We start from the raw sequence: 19,364 nt of genomic DNA on the forward strand, positions 1-19,364 counted from the left end.
TACTAACTAGCCACAACTAACAATCATATGCATTACTTACTTCCAACATACCAGGCACTTTAGTAAGAGCATCTCGTAATCCACCTGCTGAAATCCTGACAGCAACCATGAGCTCGGAATTCTGAGCCCCATATTTCGGCTGAGGATATTAAGCAGGTCTTTAAAATTCTGCCTGAAGTTGCAAATGCTAATAATGGGCAGAATCAGGACGCCAGCTTGGCTGGCTGCACAGCCCCATGCTTAAGCGCGGTGCCGCAGACCTGCCCTCAAGATGCTGACACTCTCACGGCTGAGAGGAACACACTCAAAGCATGAGAACAAAGAAGGGTAGACTTCCACATGAGCCAAAGCACAAGACAGCCTTAAGTGGCTACACACACGTGGCCAAGGGTAACGGGAGATGAGGAGGCGATCAGAGTGGGGCAGGTATTATGGAGAAAGCCTTTGGAGGAGTGTCCTGGACCAGATTCAGAGGGAGGGATGCACGTGGGTTGGTTGAAAGGAAGCAGAGAGGAAACTGAGGGAAATGGTGTGAACAGGATTGTGAGAAAGGACCAGTTCGATTCTTCGAGGAAGCAGGAGAGCACCAGGCCTGGCAAGAAATGCAGGGCTGTGTGGAGGAATGAGGGGGATACTACACCTACTAGCGCTTTGGGTGGTCAGTGACCTAGTAGTTGCTAGGTGATGAGGAGGAAGATGAAGAGGTATTCCTGAAGTGCGGGAGGGCTGAGAGGAGGCCTGGGGGGCAGAGTTCGGCTCCGCTCTAGGGCGAACGTGACAACATGCAAATGACAGTCGCAAGATGGAAACAACTGGGGTTAGGAGACCACAGTCTTGATCCCCAGATGAGAGGTGGGCTGGCACTTGGGAACTGGAGGAATGGGGCATGTGGTGACCAGTAAAGTTTGGGATGTGAAGGAGTGGGGGAGGTGCAGCTGCTTCTGAGCCCAGGAGAAAACCTAGACAAAGCCCACTTTCCTCATTCAGTCAGCACATAATTACTGAGTCTTTACTCTGGGCCACGCTCTGTGCTAGAAGCTCCCATCCTCTGAGCTAGGATCTGACCAGTTAGGACTCCTGAAACTCCTGTAACAGCTCACGTGAGAGTCCATCCATCTCCAGCCTTCACTCCTCTTCCAGTTTCTTTGGGCGCTCCAGCTGGACAGGGGTTTTCTCCTGGTTCCAGTACAGCTGCCTTGAGCAGCTGCTGGATCCCACTCCGGAGGAGGCTCGATTTCCAGCAGGAGAGAAATGCTGACTGCCCATCAGGCCCTCGCAGTCATGCTACACCTCTGTTCATTAACCCATTGGTGACGGCAACAGTTGTGAGGACACAGAAGAGAGGACATAGCCTCCCCCGCATTTGGCAGGAGGACACACCGAGCCCAGGGAATATGGGGGGTGGCAGGGTGAAGAGCGACTCGTCAGAGTCGTGGAAGAGGCAGTAGGGGAGTGTGCACAAGGAATCCGGGGTCTGAGACTCTGTCCCCATGCCATGTAGGGCCACTGCCTCATCTTTAGGAAATGGGCCCTGCTTCTCCTCAGCATCCCGCCAGCCCTGACTCCACTTCCTGCCCTTGATGGGTCCTCAGAGACGCCTTTCCTCACCATGAGCCAGGCTGTGGTACCCCACTTCCCCTCCTGTGGCATGCCCAAACCATATGCAGGAAGCTGCTTTCATCTTTCTCTGTAAAGTTGCTGGCTTTCTGAATCATGCCCAAGTTGAGCCAGGCTCAGGGTTTCCGGACAGTTCCTCCAGCTTCAGGCATCCGTGTGATGGTCTCTGGACCACGTTGGAGGGACGTCCATCCAAGCGCTCCGTCATGGGCACAAACCCTTTTCAGCCCGGTTTCCTCTGTCCAGCGATGCCCATTTTCTAGTCTGCTCAGATGGTCCCGAGCTGAGCCCTGGGGCCTCTTCTCTCTTTCCAGCCCTTAGATGACCTTGTCAGAATCTGGGAGGCCTCTGTGGGCCATGTCCTCTAGCCTCTCTTTCTATAGCACGTAAGGTTGCTGCTCCCCTTGGGGAGGAGTGGAGATCATGGGGATCGATTGATTAGAATTGGCTTCATAGCAATCAATGCGCTTACTGAAACTTGCTGAACATTTAGTGAAACATAACTATTACCCCCTCACTCTGCTAAGTACTTTTTATGCTTGGGACGTGATCAGACTTCCACAGCAACAACCAAGTATTATTATTAGTTCTGTTTTTCTTCTGAGGAAAGCAAACTCAGAAAAGCTTGGTAGGTTGCCTAAGGCCACACAGTCCCCAAGTGCCGAGCTGGGATTCACACCGTCTGCCCGTGGGCTTACCCTCTCACTCTCTGCCTGCACACGGCGTCTCAGGAGCAAGGGGACTCTGGTCTTCTGGAACACGGAATGAGCAGGTGTGTGTAAAGCACGTGGCAATGAGTGGCAGGCATAGATCAACTGTCTCTTCAAGGGTACTTGTTTTTCTAGCAGTGGGAGCATTCTGCCCGAGCTCCTTTGTGGCTAGATGCACATAGGTAAAAGCCATCCAAGATTTGGGGGTACCAGCAACTCTAGGGTCACAATCTGGCTGACCCACCAAGTTTCCAAACCAGTAACTTGTGTGTGCAGTTCTCTCCAATGAGACTCTTTGGAAAGATGCCACAAGAGAAGCCGATTTTAAATATTTTGTATTTGAAATATGCTGGTTTGAACCTTTTTCTGCTATTGCCTTCATATCAACCATACTGTCTTTCCTTTTTATTTCATCAGCATCTTTTTCTCCTGGAGTTGTATCCTGTTCTTTGTGTCACCACCCAAGCAGGTGGGGGAGGGATGGAGGCCATTGTCCCTGACCTCTCTGATTTGGACCATACACGGCAAGAAGTCCTAATGGCTACCTAGACAGCATCATTCGGTTTTGTGCGTGTAACGAGAGACCCAAAGGGACCTGTTGTCCTGAGTGTTTGGTAACATGGTGCGGATTTCATGTGCACGCAGGGCCTGTCTAATTAATTACTGTTTACACTCTTGCAGTTCTCTTTGCAAGCTCTTTCTCCTGGCTGGAATCAGGAAATCAAAACAAAGCGCCGTCACTGTGCTATTCTGGGGCCGCTTAAGCAGGGTGAACGCAGAAGCAGGGGCTCTGCCCATATTCCGAGCCCTGGGAGTCAAGGCAGGGAGGCCAGGCTGCGGCGTGTGGCAGGGTCCACTCTGCTGGTGGAATGGGCACCGTGGGCCCCTCAGGTCTGGGTTAGACAGCTCCTCTCTTTCTGAGGAACCTTACAGTGAGAACATCCCCAACTGTTTGGTTCCTTTGTCATAAGATAAGGAAGAAATCTGCATCCTGGGGACGGATGAAGACGTTGATGAGTAGTTTGAGCATTTCCATGCATCCATTTATTCAACAAGTATTTATTGAGCACCTACTATGAGGCATGGTTCAGGGGTTTGGGGGACATCAGTGAACACAAGAGATAAAGATTTCTGCTCGGGGAGACCTTTAAGATGGCGGAGGAGTAAGACGTGGAGATCACCTTCCTCCCCACGGATACAGCAGAAATACATCTACATGTGGAACAACTCCTACAGAACACCTACTGAACGCTGGCAGAAGACCTCAGACTTCCCCAAATGCAAGAAACTCCCCACGTACCTGGGTAGGGCAAAACATAAAAGAAAAAACGAGACAGAAGAATAGGGACGGGACCTGCACTTCTGGGAGGGAGCTGTGAAGGAGGAAAGGTTTCCACACACTAGGAAGCCCCTTTGCGGGCGGAGACTGCGGGTGGCGGGGGGAAGCTTCGGGGCCGCGGAGGAGAGCGCAGCCACAGGGGTGCAGAGGGCAAAGCGGAGAGATTCCCGCAGAGAGGATCGGTGCTGACCAGCACTCACCAGCCCGAGAGGCTTGTCTGCTCACCCGCTGCGACGGGCGGGGGCTGGGAGCTGAGGCTCGGGCTTCGGTTGGATCGCAGGGAGAGGACTGGGGTTGGCTGCGTGAACACAGCCCGAAGGGGCTAGTGCGCCACGGCTAGCCGGGAGGGAGTCCAGGAAAAAGTCTGGAACTGCCTAAGAGGCAAGAGACCATTGTTTCGGGGTGTGCGAAGAGAGGGGATTCAGAGCACTGCCTAAACGAGCTCCGAGATGGGTGCGAGCCACGGCCATCAGCGCGGAACCCAGAGACGGGCATAAGACGCTAAGGCTGGTGCTGCCGCCACCAAGAAGCCTGTGTGCGAGCACAGGTCACTATCCACACCGCCCCTCCCGGGAGCCTGTGCAGCCCGCCACTGCCAGGGTCTCGTGATCCATGGACAACTTCCCCGGGAGAACACACAGTGCACCTCAGGCTGGTGCAACGTCACGCCGGCCTCTGCCGCCGCAGGCTCGCCCCGCATCCGTACCCTTCCCTCCCCCCAGCCTGAGTGAGCCAGAGCCCCTGAATCAGCTGCTCCTTTAACCCCGTCCTGTCTGAGCGAAGAACAGACGCCCTCAGGCAACCTACACGCAGAAGCGGGGCCAAATCCAAAGCTGAACCCCAGGAGCTGCGCGAACAAAGAAGAGAAAGGGAAATCTCTCCCAGCAGCCTCAGGAGCAGTGGATTAAATCTCCACAATCAGCTTGATGTACCCTGCATCTGTGGAATACCTGAATAGTCAACGAATCACCCCAAAATTGAGGTGGTGGACTTTGGGAGCAACTGTAGACTTGGGGTTTGCTTTCTGCATCTAATTTCTTTCTGGTTTTATGTTTATCTTAGTTTAGTATTTAGAGTTTATTATCATTGGTAGATTTGTTTATTGATTTGGTTGCTCTCTTCCTTTTTTTAAATATATATATAGATATATTTTTTTTTCCTTTTTCTCTTTTTGTGAGTGTGTATATGTGTGCTTCTTTGTGTGATTTTGTCTGTATAGCTTTGCTTTTACCATTTGTCCTAGGGTTCTGTCTGTCTGTTATTTTGGGGTTTGTTTTGGTATAGTTTTTAGTGCTTGTTATCATTGGTGGATTTGTTTTTTAGTTTGGTTGCTCTCTTCTTTCTTTCTTTCTTTTTCTTTATTACTTTTTAATTTTTTTATTTTTAATAACTTTATTTTATTTTATATATTTTCTTTCTTTCTTTCTTTTTTTCTCCCTTTTCTTCTGAGCCTGTGGCTGACAGGGTCTTAGTGCTCCGGCCAGGTGTCACACCTGTGCCTCTGAGGTGGGAGAGCCAAGTTCAGGACATGGGTCCACCAGACACCTCCCAGCTCCACGTAATATCAAATGGCAAAAGCTCTCCCAGAGATCTCCATCTCAACGCTAAGACCCAGCTCCACTCAATAACCAGCAAGCTACAGTGCTGGACACCCTATGCCAAACAACTAGCAAAACAGGAACACAACCCCATCCATTAGCACAGAGGCTGCCTAAAATCATAATAAGGTCACAGACACCCCAAAACACACCACCAGCCGAGGTCCTGCCCACCAGAAAGACAAGGTCCAGCCTCATCCACCGGAACACAGGCACCAGTCCCCTCCACCAGGAAGCCTACACAACCCACTGAACCAACCTTACCCACTGGGGGCAGACACCAAAAATGATGGGAACTACGAACCTGCAACCTGCAAAACGGAGACCCCAAACACAGTAAGTTAAGCAAAATGAGAAGACAGAGAAACACACAGCAGATGAATGAGAAAGGTAAAAACCCACCAGACCAAACAAATGAAGAGGAAACAGGCAGTCTATCTGAAAAAGAATTCAGAGTAACATGACAGGAAAGATGATCCAAAATCTTGGAAATAGAATGGAGAAAATACACGAAATGTTTCACAAGGGCCTAGAAGAACTAAAGAGCAAACAAACAATGATAAACAACACAACAAATGAAATTAAAAATTCTCTAGAAGGAATCAATAGCAGAATAACTGAGGCAGAAGAATGGATAAGTGACCTGGAAGATGAAGTAGTAGAAATAACTACCGCAGAGCAGAATAAAGAAAAAAGAATGAAAAGAAGTGAGGACAGTCTCAGAGACCTCTGGGACAACATTAAATGCACCAACATTCAAATTATAGGGGTCCCAGAAGAAGAAGAGAGATAAAAGGGGACTGAGAAAATATTTGAAGAGATTATAGTTGAAAACTTCCCTAATATGGGGAAGGAAATAGTCAAGTCCAGGAAGCGCGGAGAGTCCCATACAGGATAAAGCCAAGGAGAAACACGCCAAGACACATATTAATGAAACTATCAAAACTTAAATACAAAGAAAAAATATTAAAAGCAGCCAGGGAAAAGCAACAAATAACATACAATGGAATCCCCATAAGGTTAACAGCTGATCTTTCAGCAGAAATTCTGCAAGCCAGAAGGGAGTGGCAGGACCTATTTAAAGTGATGAAAGGGAAAAACCTACAACCAAGATTACTCTACTCAGCAAGGATCTCATTCAGATTCGATGGAGAAATTAAAACCTTTGCAGATAAGCAAAAGCTAAGAGAATTCACCACCACCAAACCAGCTCTACAACAAATGCTAAAGGAACTTCTTTAGGCAGGAAACACAAGAGAAGGAAAAGGCCTACAATAACAAACCCAAAACAATTAAGAAAATGGTAATAGGAATATACATATCGATAACTACCTTAAATGTAAATGGATTAAATGTTTCCACTGAGAGACATAGACTGGCTGAATGGATACAAAAACAAGACCCGTATATATGCTGTCTACAAGAGACCCACTTCAGACCTAGGGACACATACAGACTGAAAGTGAGGGGATGGAAAAAGATATTCCATGAAAATGGAAATCAAAAGAAAGCTGGAGTAGCAATTCTCATATCAGACAAAATAGACTTTAAAATAAAGACTATTACAAGAGACAAAGAAGGACACTACATAATGATCAAGGGATCAATCCAAGAAGAAGATATAACAACTGTAAATATTTATGCACCCAACATAGGAGCACCTCAATACACAAGGCAAATGCTAACAGCCATGAAAGGGGAAATAGGCAGTAACACAATCATATTAGGGGACTTTAGGACCCCACTTTCACCAATGGACAGATCAACCATAATGAAAATAAATAAGGAAACACAAGCTTTAAATGATACATTAAACTAGATGCACTTAATTGATATTTATAGGACATTCCATCCAAAAACAGCATATTACACTTTCTTCACAAGTACTCATGGAACATTCTCCAGGATAGATCATATCTTGGGTCACAAATCAAGACTTGCGAAATTTAAGAAAATTGAAATCGTATCAAGTATATTTTCCGACCACAACGCTATGAGACTAGATATCAATTACAGGAAAAAAACTGCAAAAAATACAAACTCATGGAGGCTAAACAATACACTACTAAATAACCAAGAGATCACTGAAGAAATCAAAAAATACCTAGAAACAAATGACAGTGAAAACACGACAACCCAAAACCTATGGGATGCAGCAAAAGCAGTTCTAAGAGGGAAGTTTATAGCAATACAATCCTACCTCAAGGAACAAGAAAAATCTCAAATAAACAACCTAACCTTACACCTAAAGCAATTAGAGAAAGAAGAACAAAAAAACCCAAAGTTAACAGAAGGAAAGAAATCATAAAGATAAGATCAGAAATAAATGAAAAAGAAATGAAGGAAACGATAGCAAAGATCAATAAAACTAAAAACTGTTTCTTTGAGAAGATAAACAAATTAGAAATGAAAAAGGAGAAGTAACAACTGACACTGCAGATACACAAAGGATCATGAGAGATTACTACAAGCAACTATATACCAATAAAATGGACAACCTGGAAGAAATGGAGAAATTCTTAGAAAAGCACAACTTTCCGAGACTGAACCAGGAAGAAATAGAAAATACAAACCCACGCACATATGGTCATGTTATTTTTGTTAAAGGAGGCAAGAATAAACAATGGAGAAAAGACAGCCACTTCAATAAGTGGTGCTGGGAAAACTAGACAGCTACATGTAAAAGAATGAAATTAGGACACTCCCTAACACCATACACAAAAATAGACTCAAAATGGATTAAAAACCTTAATGTAAGGCCAGACAGTATAAAACTCTTAGAGGAAAACATAGGCAGAGCACTCTATGACATAAATCACAGCAAGATCCTTTTTGACCCACGTCCTAGAGAAAGGGAAATAAAAACAAAAATAAACAAATGGGACCTAATGAAACTTAAAAGGTTTTGCACAGCAAAGGAAACCATAAACAAGGTGAAAAGACAACCCCCAGAATGGGAGAAAATATTTGCAAATGAAGCAACTGACAAGGGCTTAATCTCCAAACTATACAAGCAGCTCATGCAGCTCAATTTCAAAAAAACAAACCACCTAATCCAAAAATGGGCGGAGGACCTAAATAGACATTTTTCCAAAGAAGATACACACATTGTCAACAAACACATGAAAGGATGCTCAACATCACTAATCATTAGAGAAATGCAAATCAAAACTACAATGTGAAAAAAAAAAAAAACTACAATGTGGTACATCACCTCACACCGGTCTGAATGGCCATCATCAAAAAATGTACAAAGAATAAATGCTGGAGAGGGTGTGGAGAAAAGGGAACCCTCTTGCACTGTTGTTGGGAATGTAAACTGATACAGCCACTATGGAGAACAGTATGGAGGTTCCTTAAGAAACTAAAAATAGAACTATCATATGACTGAGCAATCCCACTACTGGGCACATACCCTGAGAAAACCATCATTCAAAATGAGTCATGTACCACAATGTTCATTGCAGCACTATTTACAATAGCCAGGACATGGAAGCAACCTAAGTGTCTATTGACAGATGAATGGATAAATAAGATGTGGCCCATATATACAATGGAATATTACTCAGCCATAAAAAGAAACAAAATTGAGTTATTTGTAGCGAGGTGGATGGGTTTAGAGACTGTCATACAGAGTGAAGTAAGTCAGAAAGAGAAAAACAAATACCGTATGCTAACACATATATATAGAATCTAAAAAAAAAAACAAAATAAAATGGTTCTGAAGAACCTAGGGGCAGGACAGGAATAAAGACACAGACGTAGAGAATGGACTTGAGGACACAGGGAGGGGGAATGGGAAGCTGGGACGAAGTGAGGGAGTGGCATGGACATATATACACTACCAAATGTAAGCAGCCACATAGCAAAGGGAGATCAGCTCGGTGCTTTGTGACCACCTAGAGGGGTGGGGTAGGGAGATTGGGAGGGAGACGCAAGAGGGAGGAGATATGGGGATATATGTATATGTATAGCTGATTCACTTTGTTATAAAGCAGAAACTAACACACCATTGTAAAGCAATTATACTCCAATAAAGATGTTAAAAACAAATTTCTGCTTTGTGGAGTTTACATTCTAGCAATGGAGATAAATAATAAGCATAATACAGGAATAAATTATATAGTATGTGAAACGGTGACAAGTGCTGTGCAAAAAAGAGAAAGTAGAGCAGGGGAAGGAGATTGGAAGAGCCGTAGGAGAGGGAGAGGCGTGATTTTAAAAATGAAAGCACTGGGCACTACTGTACAGCACAGGGAACTCTATCAGTATTCTGTAATAACCTACATGGGAAAAGAATCTGAAAAAGAATGGATCTATGTATATGTGTGACTGAATCACTTTGCTGTACACCTGAAACTAACACAACATTGTAAATCAACTATACTCCAATATAAAATTAAAAATTAAAAAAAAATTAACATGCCACTCAAAAAAAAAAAAAAAACAAACCTGAAAGCACTGGGGACAATTCAAGTGACAGTATGAGTGAAGTTTTGTTTCAGATGTCCTTGGTTGGGGGTTATAGGAATATTGACAGCAAGTGAGCGCTTGGGGCCGAGGAGCTGTCCTTGGCAGGGGATAGACTTGCAGCCCCTGGGAGTCTGGCGGGAACTCAGAGGTCATCCCAGCCACCGTCCTGAGAACCCGATGGTGAGCCCTGAGCCACCGCCCTCTTCTGCAGGGACACGGAGACTATAAAGGGGCCCCTTGCCCTAAGGAGAGGTAACCCCACCACCAGCAAGTTGCCAAGATACTCACACCTCGTACTTGGGTCTGTTTCCCTGCTGGCCTGCCACACCCTTCCGATTCCTCCCCATCTACCCCGTTGTTGTGGAATTATAAGTGGAAAGTTCTAGAGGCCGTGTTTGAGTGGAGACGTGGCCTCATCTTCACAGACAGAGAGAGGATGTGAATGTATATACCTGTGAGTGTATCTGTATGTCTAAAGGTCCCAACTGTGGCAGCTCAGGCCCAGAGTGAGTTTCTCAAGTCATTCATTCATTCAACCAAGGAACTAGACCTACTATGCATCTGATGCATAATAAGCTCTACCGTGTGCTTATTCCTCCTATCACCTGCTTTCCAGCCTGCGTGGCAAGATGTTGTGTGACAGTGACGAGGGTTGCACCACTTTGAGCCTCTGGGGATCAACTGAATAAACCGCATGAACAAGATCAAAAGCTTTGTTATTTTTCCCTCCTGAGAGACCCCACAGCCCTGTATGTGCAGAGAAGGAGATCCTGGTCACTCATTTCCCACCGCGGGTCCTCACGGCTGTTCTGTTTCTGCCTCTGCGGGAGACAGGTCAAGGCCAGGACACCTAAGAGAGCCGAAGTCATGTCTTGAGGCTTCTGAGGGGAGAAGCAGACCCTGGTTCACATGCCTCTGTGTTGGAGGTGTGAGGGTCCAGGTGGAGAATTCAGAGGGTCCTGGGACACTGGTTTCCGGGTTTTATCCGCTCTCACCCTGCCCTTCTAATCCCTGCCAGGTGAGACCCCACCCTCTGGGCCTTGCCCAGCTATTTGGCCGGTGTAGACCTTGACCAGGGAATTTGGGGAGGATGTGAAAGGAGAGAGGAAAGGGGAAGCCAGGGGTGGCCTGCATCTTTAAAGATGAATAGCACTGTTTGCTCATTAGGGAGATTATTTCAAGCAAGACGGCGGCCAGAACGCTCTAGTGCAAGCATCTGCCTGCTACTGGGAGATGATATTTATTGTTCAGTCCTTCAATGGACGCAAATAAACAGCCCAGCCCAGATAATGTTCCAATAAACAAACAAGCAGCTGCCAGGCGCTCCCCGGATGGCTGACCTTTGCTGAGGCCACCCTGCTGGTGTTTTAATAGCAGTCTGCCTGGCAGCGTAGACGCTCACTGTGCCAGGGAGGGAGAGGTGGCCGTGCTGCCTGGTGGATAGGCTGGAGGGAAAGGGGGGCCCGTACTGCCTAGGATTATCCTGGGCTGGAGACGGAGCAGCTGGGGAGGGCAGGTGAGGAGCCTGTGTGGGCCCTTGGGCACACGTGCCTGCTCCAGGGAAGCTGCGTGGAGGGGATGCACGCTGTGATGGAGGGGCCCATGTGGTCCAGGCAGGACTGATGCTCGGTTCTTAGGTCCTAGCGTGGCCTCAACAGTTGTTGCTTTTCTCATGTTTGTTGAGGTATAATTAACAAACAACAATTGTATATATTTGAGGCGTATGACTTGATGTTGTGATATACATCTACATTGTGAGATAACCACTGCAAGTCTCACGTAGTTACTATTTTCTTTCCTGTGTGTGTGTGTGTGTGTGTGTGTGTGAGATGAGAACATTTAAGATCTACCCTCTTAGCAGAGTTCAAGTATACAATAGAATATCTTTGACATTGTTAACATTGCTGTACATTAGATCTCCAGAACTTGTTCATCCTTCATAACTGAAACTTTGTACCTGTTGGCATCTCCCCACTCCGTCCTCCCCCGTTCCTGCAACCACCATTCTACTCTCTGTTTCCATGAGTTTGACTATTTTAGATCCCACATATAAGTGAGGTCACGCGGTATTTGTCTTTCTGTGTCTGCCTTAGTTCACTCAGCATGATGTCCTCCAAGTTCATCCATGTTGTCGCAAATGGCAGGATTTCCTTCTCTTTTTAACATTGAATAATATTCCATTGTGTGCATGTATGTATGTAGATGTAGTATATAGCTTTTACACTCTATCTATGTGATATGAGTCACATTTTCTTTATCCATTCAGTCGTCAACAGACATTTAGGTTGTTTCCAAGTCTTGGTTGTTGTAAATAACTCACCAGTTGTTAAATCTTGAAATAATTCCCATCTGGGTCCCGCCTTCACCCTCAGCAGTATTACTTGGTGCAGCTGGGAGCCTTTAAGACCACCTGACCCCACAGCAACACCTCTGATTGGTTGGTCCTCTCCCTCTAGCGGTTGTCAAATGTTTTGACTATCACCCAGGATGCAGGGAGTTCCTGTCACACAAGACGTGTGCCAGGGAACCTGTAGCCTGGGTGAGGAAAGAGCAGGCATGAGTGTGTCAAATGAACCTGCTGAGGGCTAGCCTAGAGCAGCCTGGGCCCACACAGCTTGCTTGGGCCGATGGGGACCATCCAGCTAGCTGGAGCTTACAGCCTGTGAGCTCCAAAAAAGTGAAGACAATGGGGCACGCTCGTTATGCTATAAATTGAAGGTTCTGGGAGACACAGAGTATTGTGCAGGGGAGGGAAGCAGGCAAGATCTCCACTGAGGGCACCCGCAGGAGGATAGTCACCAAGCCAACTTATTATTATCAGCAGGGTCACTTGGTGGGTGCAGAATCAGAACACAGGGATGAGAATAGTCTAGCAATTAGAAATGTGCTATTCAGTACAGTAGCCATTGGCTACATATGGCTATTAAGCACCCGAAATGTGGCTGGTCCAAATTGAGTTTTGCTGTCAGTGTGAAATACACATCAGGTTTCAAAGATGTAGTAGGGAAAAACACATGTAAAATATCTCATTAACAGTTTTTATACTGTACACCTGTTCAATTGAAACTATTTGGGGGGGCACATTGGGTTAGTAAAAATAGATTATCAAAATTAATTTTACCTCTTACTTTTTTAATGTAACCACTACTAGAAATTTTTTAATTGCCCATGTGGCCCACATTTGTGTCTGGCCTTATATTTCTGCTGTCCAGTGCTGTCTAGGAGAACATTTCACTGGGCCTGTGGTGAGGCCTGAAGGGTGAGGTGTCCCTTCAGCCCTCAGAGAACACATTTGTACTGTCTCCTCAGGACAGTGCTCCATGAAGGTGACCAAATTTTCCCCTCTGACCCCCTTTTTCATATTTTCACTATTACCTCCACCTGCCAGCATATCTTTATAAAATCTGTTATTGCCACTCATGTTGCTACTTAAGATCAGTCTTCCTACTGACTGAAGAGATTTTGCCTCTGAAGGGGGTGTTTGAAAAAATCTGATATTACCCACTATGTGTATTACTAGTCAAACGCTCATAGATGGTGGTACCATGCGGTAGCCCTTTTATTCTGTGACGTGCACACGCTCCCTTGAGCCTTGCTCGGGGCTGGGCTAATTCCTGGTTACACTCCAGTCAGTTGGCCAGATCTCCCGGGAAGACGGAAAAGAGGGCTTTGAACACCTCTCTGCTATAGCCTTTGCTGCTTGACCTTATTTGTGTGAAATCTGAACCCATCAGGAAAATGGCCTCCCAGAGGGCAGGGCTGAGACTGACTGTTCTTCTCCAGAGGCTGGCTCGGAGCCTAGCCTGGGCGTTACATAAATGCACGGTAGATGATGAATTGAGTGCGGACTGTCACTCTGTCAAGGGACACACAAGGTGAGGATGTGGGTTCCTCCTTGGCGTCGGCCTCAGAGAATAACATGTTCTAAACACGCAAATTTACATTAGTGGCTTCGTTATATTTTCTACCTTAAAAAAAAGAATCAATGTCTATTTTCACTCTTGCTCACTGCTTAGTTGATCCACAAGTATCATCTATGCTGCATAAAATAATAAATCTTATTTGTCCTAACGTGTATGATAATGCAGCTTGTTTGTTCTAAGCTGTCACCTCCCAAGCCTCGGGGTGGCCCCTGTGATAGTGATTGAACGACAGCCACTGGCCACTGTATCTCCTTTCATCTCAACTGGTCTTCGTGGCCTGGGGGAATCTTTCCTAGGCTGTCCTTGAGTTGCAGGCATCTGGATTGTTCTAACTTATCAGGGGAGAACTGAACGTGATTTTCTGTGTCCAGGTGAACTTGGCCAGGAGAATAGCTTCTGTTTGCCTCTTTTCCCCTGGAATCGCATTTGAAAGCTGCCTGATATTTTGTTGGCCTTTTTTGGCTGCCGTGGAGTATTGGGAGCAGTGAATGATGACAACTGATCTCTTCTTTTTTGCTCCTGCCTCTTACCTTGATCTTACCTTGATCAGCTCAGAGTCCATCATCTGATTGGTAGAATGTGGGGTGTTTTAGACAGAGGGAGTTGATCATTTATGTAGTAACTACTTACTTTTCCCATCTGTAGTGAGGTACAGTTGACAAATAAAAATTGTATATATTTAAGGTGTACAACTTGATGTTTTGATATATTATATATTGTGAAATAATCACTACAATCAAGATAATTCACATATCCATCACCTCACATAGTTACCGTTTTCATTCTTTTTGTGTGTGTGTGTGACAAGAACACTTAGAATCTACCCTGTTAGCAAACTTAAAGTATACAGTATTGTATCATCATAGTCACATTGTCGTACATTAGATCTCTAGAACATATTCATCTAATAACTGAAACTTTGTATCCCTTGACCAACATCTCCCCATTTTCCCCTCCCCCTGGCCCCTGGAAACTGCCATTCTACTCTCTGCTTCTAGGAGTTGGACTATTTTGGATTCCACATATAAGTGAGATCATGTAGTATTTGTCTTTCTGTGTTTGTCTTAATTCGCGTTGCATAATGTTCTCCAGATTCATCCATGTTGTTGAAAATGGCAGGATTTGTTTCTTTTTTAAGGCTGAATTATATACATATAATCACGTTCTTTTATCCATTCAGCCACTGATAGATATTTAGGTTGTTTCTCTGTCTTGGCTATTGTGAATAATGCTGCAATGGAGATGGGAGTGCAGATATCTCTTTGAGATACTGATTTTGTTTCCTTTGGGTATATACCCAGGAGCAGAATTGCTGGATCATATGGCAGTTCTAGTTTTAATTATTTGAGAAACCACCCTACTGTTTTCCTTAGTGGCTGTACCAATTTACACACCACCAGGAGTGTACAGGGTTTCCCTTTTCTCCATACCCTCGCCGACATTTGTCAGTAACTACTTATTGAGCAACAACCGTGTCTTGGGTACTGTGCCAGGCATTGGGCCTGCAGCACTGAATACAACAGGCATGATCTCTGCCAACGTGAGACTTGAAGTCCCATGTCTATTTGCCCAAATACAGCTCCTCCCCCCACCCTCAGTCCCCACAGAGGATGCACCATCTTTCTGTAGTTCATTTCCATCATTGGCCTTCTTACTATTCCAAAGAGCTTAGGATCAGCTGTAATGTTCCTGCTCCCTGCTCCAGACCCATTTATAAAAAGTATTAAGGAAGATCTTCAAGATGGCAGAGGAATAAGACGTGGAGGTCACCTTCCTCCCCACAAATAGATCAAAAATACATCTACATGTGGAACAACTCCTACAGAACACCTACTGAACACTGGCAGAAGACCTCAAACTTCCCAAAAGGCAAGAAACTCCCCACATACCTGGCTGTGTGGCTGGCAGGGTCTTGGTATTCCGGCCAGGTGTCAGGCCTGAGCCTCTGAGGTGGGAGAGCTGAGTTCAGGACATTGGACCACCAGAGACCTCCCAGCCCCACGTAATATCAATAGGTGAGAGCTCTCCCAGAGATCTCCATCTCAGTGCTAAGACCCAGCTCCACTCAACGAACAGCAAGCTACAGCGCTGGACACCCTATGCCAAACAACTAGCAAGACAGAAACACAACCCCACCCATTAGCAGAGAGGCTGCCTAAAATCTTACTAAGTTCACACACACCCCAAAACACACCACCAGACGTGGTCCTGCCCACCAAAAACACAAGATCCAGCCTCATACACCAGAACACAGGCACCAGTCCCCTCCACGAGGAAGCCTACACAACCCACTGAACCAACCTTACCCACTGGGGGCAGACACAAAAACAATGGGAACTACAAACCTGCAGCCTGCAAAAAGGAGACCCCAAACACAGTAAGTTAAGCAAAATGAGAAGACAGAGAAACACACAGCAGGTGAAGGAGCAAGTTAAAAACCCACCACACCAAACAAATGAAGAGGAAATAGGCAGTCTACCTGAAAAAGAATTCAGAGTAATGTGATAGGAAAGATGGTCCAAAATCTTGGATAGAGAAATTAAAACCTTTACAGACAAGCAAAAGCTAAGAGAATTCAGCACCACCAAACCAGCTCTACAACAAATGCTAAAGGAACTTCTCTAGGCAGGAAACACAAGAGAAGGAGAAGACCTACAATAACAAACCCCAAACAATTAAGAAAATGGTAATAGGAATATACATATCGATAACTACCTTAAATGTAAATGGATTAAATGCTCCCTCTAAAAGACATAGACTGGCTGAATGGATACAAAAACAAGACCCATATATATGCTGTCTACAAGAGACCCACTTCAGACCTAGGGACACATACAGACTGAAAGTGAGGGGATGGAAAATGATATTCCATGCAAATGGAAATCAAAAGAAAGCTGGAGTAGCAATTCTCATATCAGACAAAATAGACTTTAAAATAAAGACTATTACAAGAGACAAAGAAGGACACTACATAATGATCAAGGGATCAATCCAAGAAGAAGATATAACAACTGTAAATATTTATGCACCCAACATAGGAGCACCTCAGTACACAAGGCAAATGCTAACAGCCATAAAAGGGGAAATCGACAGTAACACAATCATATTAGGGGACTTTAACACCCCACTTTCACCAATGGACAGATCACCCATGATGAAAATAAATAAGGAAACACAAGCTTTAAATGATACTTTAAACTAGGTGGACTTAATTGATATTTATAGGACATTCCATCCAAAAACAGCATATTACACTTTCTTCACAAGTACTCTTGGAACATTCTCCAGGATATATCATATCTTGGGTCACAAATCAAGGCTTGCTAAATTTAAGAAAATTGAAATCATATCAAGTATCTTTTCCGACCACAATGCTGTGAGACTAGATATCAATTACAGGAAAAAAACTGCAAAAAATACAAACACATGGAGGCTAAACATATGCTACTAAATAACCAAGAGAACACTGAAGAAAGCAAAGAGGAAATCAAATACCTAGAAACAAATGACAATGAAAACATGACAGCCCAAAACGTATGGGATGCAGCAAAAGCAGTTCTAAGAGGGAAGTTTATAGCAATACAGTCCTACCTCAAGAAAAAAGAAAAATCTCAAATAAACAACCTAACCTTACACCTAAAGCAATTAGAGAAAGAAGAACAAAAAAATCCAAAGTTAGCAGAAGGAAAGAAATCATAAAGATCACATCAGAAATAAATGAAAAAGAAATGAAGGAAACGATAGCAAAGATCAATAAAACTAAAAGCTGGTTCTTTGAGAAGATAAACACAATTGATAAACAATTAGCCAGACTCATCAAGAAAAAGAGGGAGAAGTCTCAAATCAACAGAATTAGAAATGAAAAAGGAGAAGTAACAACTGACACTGCAGATATACAAAGGATCATGAGAGATTACTACAAGCAACTATATGCCAATAAAATGGACAACCTGGAAGAAATGGAGAAATTCTTAGAAAAGCACAACCTTTCCAGACTGAACCAGGAAGAAATAGAAAATATAAACAGACCAATCACAAGCACTGAAATTGAAACTGTGATTAAAAATCTTCCAACAGGGCTTCCCTGGTGACGCAGTGGTTGAGAATCTGCCTGCCAATGCAGGGGACACAGGTTCGAGCCCTGGTCTGGGAAGATCCCACATGCCACGGAGCAACTAGGCCTGTGAGCCACAACTACTGAGCCTGCGTGTTTGGAGTCTGTGCTCTGCAACAAGAGAGGCCGTGATAGTGAGAGGCCCGCGCACCGCGATGAAGAGTGGCCCCCGCTTGCTGCAACTAGAGAAAGCCCTAGCACAGAAATGAAGACCCAACACAGCCAAAAATAAAAATTAATTAATTAATTAAAAAAAAATCTTCCAACAAACAAAAGCCCAGGACCAGATGGCTTCACAGGTAAATTCTATCAAACATTTAGAGAAGAGCTAACACCTATCCTTCTCAAACTCTTCCAAAATATAGCAGAGGGAGGAACACTCCCAAGCTCATTCTACGAGGCCACCATCACCCTGATACCAAAACCAGACAAAGATGTCACAAAAAAAAGAAAACTACAAGCCAGTATCACTGATGAACGTAGATGCAAAATTCCTCAACAAAATACTGGCAAACAGAATCCAGCAGCACATTAAAAGGATCATACACCATGATCAAGTGGGGTTTTCCCAGGAATGCAAGGATTCTTCAAATACACAAATCAATATGATAAACCATATTAACAAACTGAAGGATAAAAACCATATGATCATCTCAATAGATGCAGAAAAAGCTTTCGACAAAATTCAACACCCATTTATGATAAAAACTCTCCAGAAAGTAGGCATAGAGGGAACTTACCTCAACATAATAAAGGCCATATATGACAAACCCACAGCCAACATTGTTCTCAATGGTGAAAAACTGAAACCATTTCCACTATGATCAAGAACAAGAGAAGGTTGCCCACTCTCACCACTATTATTCAACATAGTTTTGGAAGTTTTAGCCACAGCAATCAGAGAAGAAAAAGAAATAAAAGGAATCCAAATTGGAAAAGAAGAAGTAAAACTGTCACTGTTTGCAGATGACATGACATTATACATAGAGAATCCTAAAGATGCTACCAGAAAACTACTAGAACTAATCAATGAATTTGGTAAAGTAGCAGGATACAAAATTAATGCACAGAAATCTCTTGCATTCCTATACACTAATGATGAAAAATCTGAAAGAGAAATTAAGGAAACACTCCCATTTACCACTGCAGTAGATAGACATGGTTCCTCCAGCACTCCCAGGGTGATGCTTGTTTATCATTAACTACTTTCACTCCTAGAAGAGATGCAGGTTTATAGAACCAGTAGGACCTGGCTCAACTTGTGTTGGTGTAATATGTAAGTGCACTGAAGAGTGGACTCTGGAATTGGTTGCACCTCGACAGGGGTTGAGGCCATGCCAATCGCTAAATGTGTGACCATGAACAAGGTATTAAACCTCTCTGTGCCTCACCTGTAAATGGAATTTATTAAGGCTTATTGGAATAAGGCTTAGTGGAATATTAAGGCTTCATGGAGTTATGAGGTTTATTTATTTATTTATTTTTTGGCTGTGTTGGGTCTTCGGTTCGTGCGAGGGCTTTCTCCAGTTGTGGCAAGCGGGGGCCACTCTTCATCGCGGTGCGGGGACCGCTCTTCATCGCGGTGCGCGG

General features: G+C 44.5%; 1 protein-coding gene across 1 annotated transcript in view; it reads left to right on the plus strand.

The window, feature by feature from the left end:
- The window catches only part of PLXNA4 (plexin A4), a 446,153-nt gene that overhangs the window by 261,558 nt on the left and 165,231 nt on the right, over positions 1 to 19,364 (plus strand). The gene's annotated exons all lie outside the window — the stretch shown is intronic.

The sequence above is a fragment of the Balaenoptera acutorostrata genome, chromosome 7, assembly GCF_949987535.1.
Source record: "Balaenoptera acutorostrata chromosome 7, mBalAcu1.1, whole genome shotgun sequence".
NCBI classification, from domain to species: Eukaryota; Metazoa; Chordata; class Mammalia; order Artiodactyla; family Balaenopteridae; genus Balaenoptera; species Balaenoptera acutorostrata.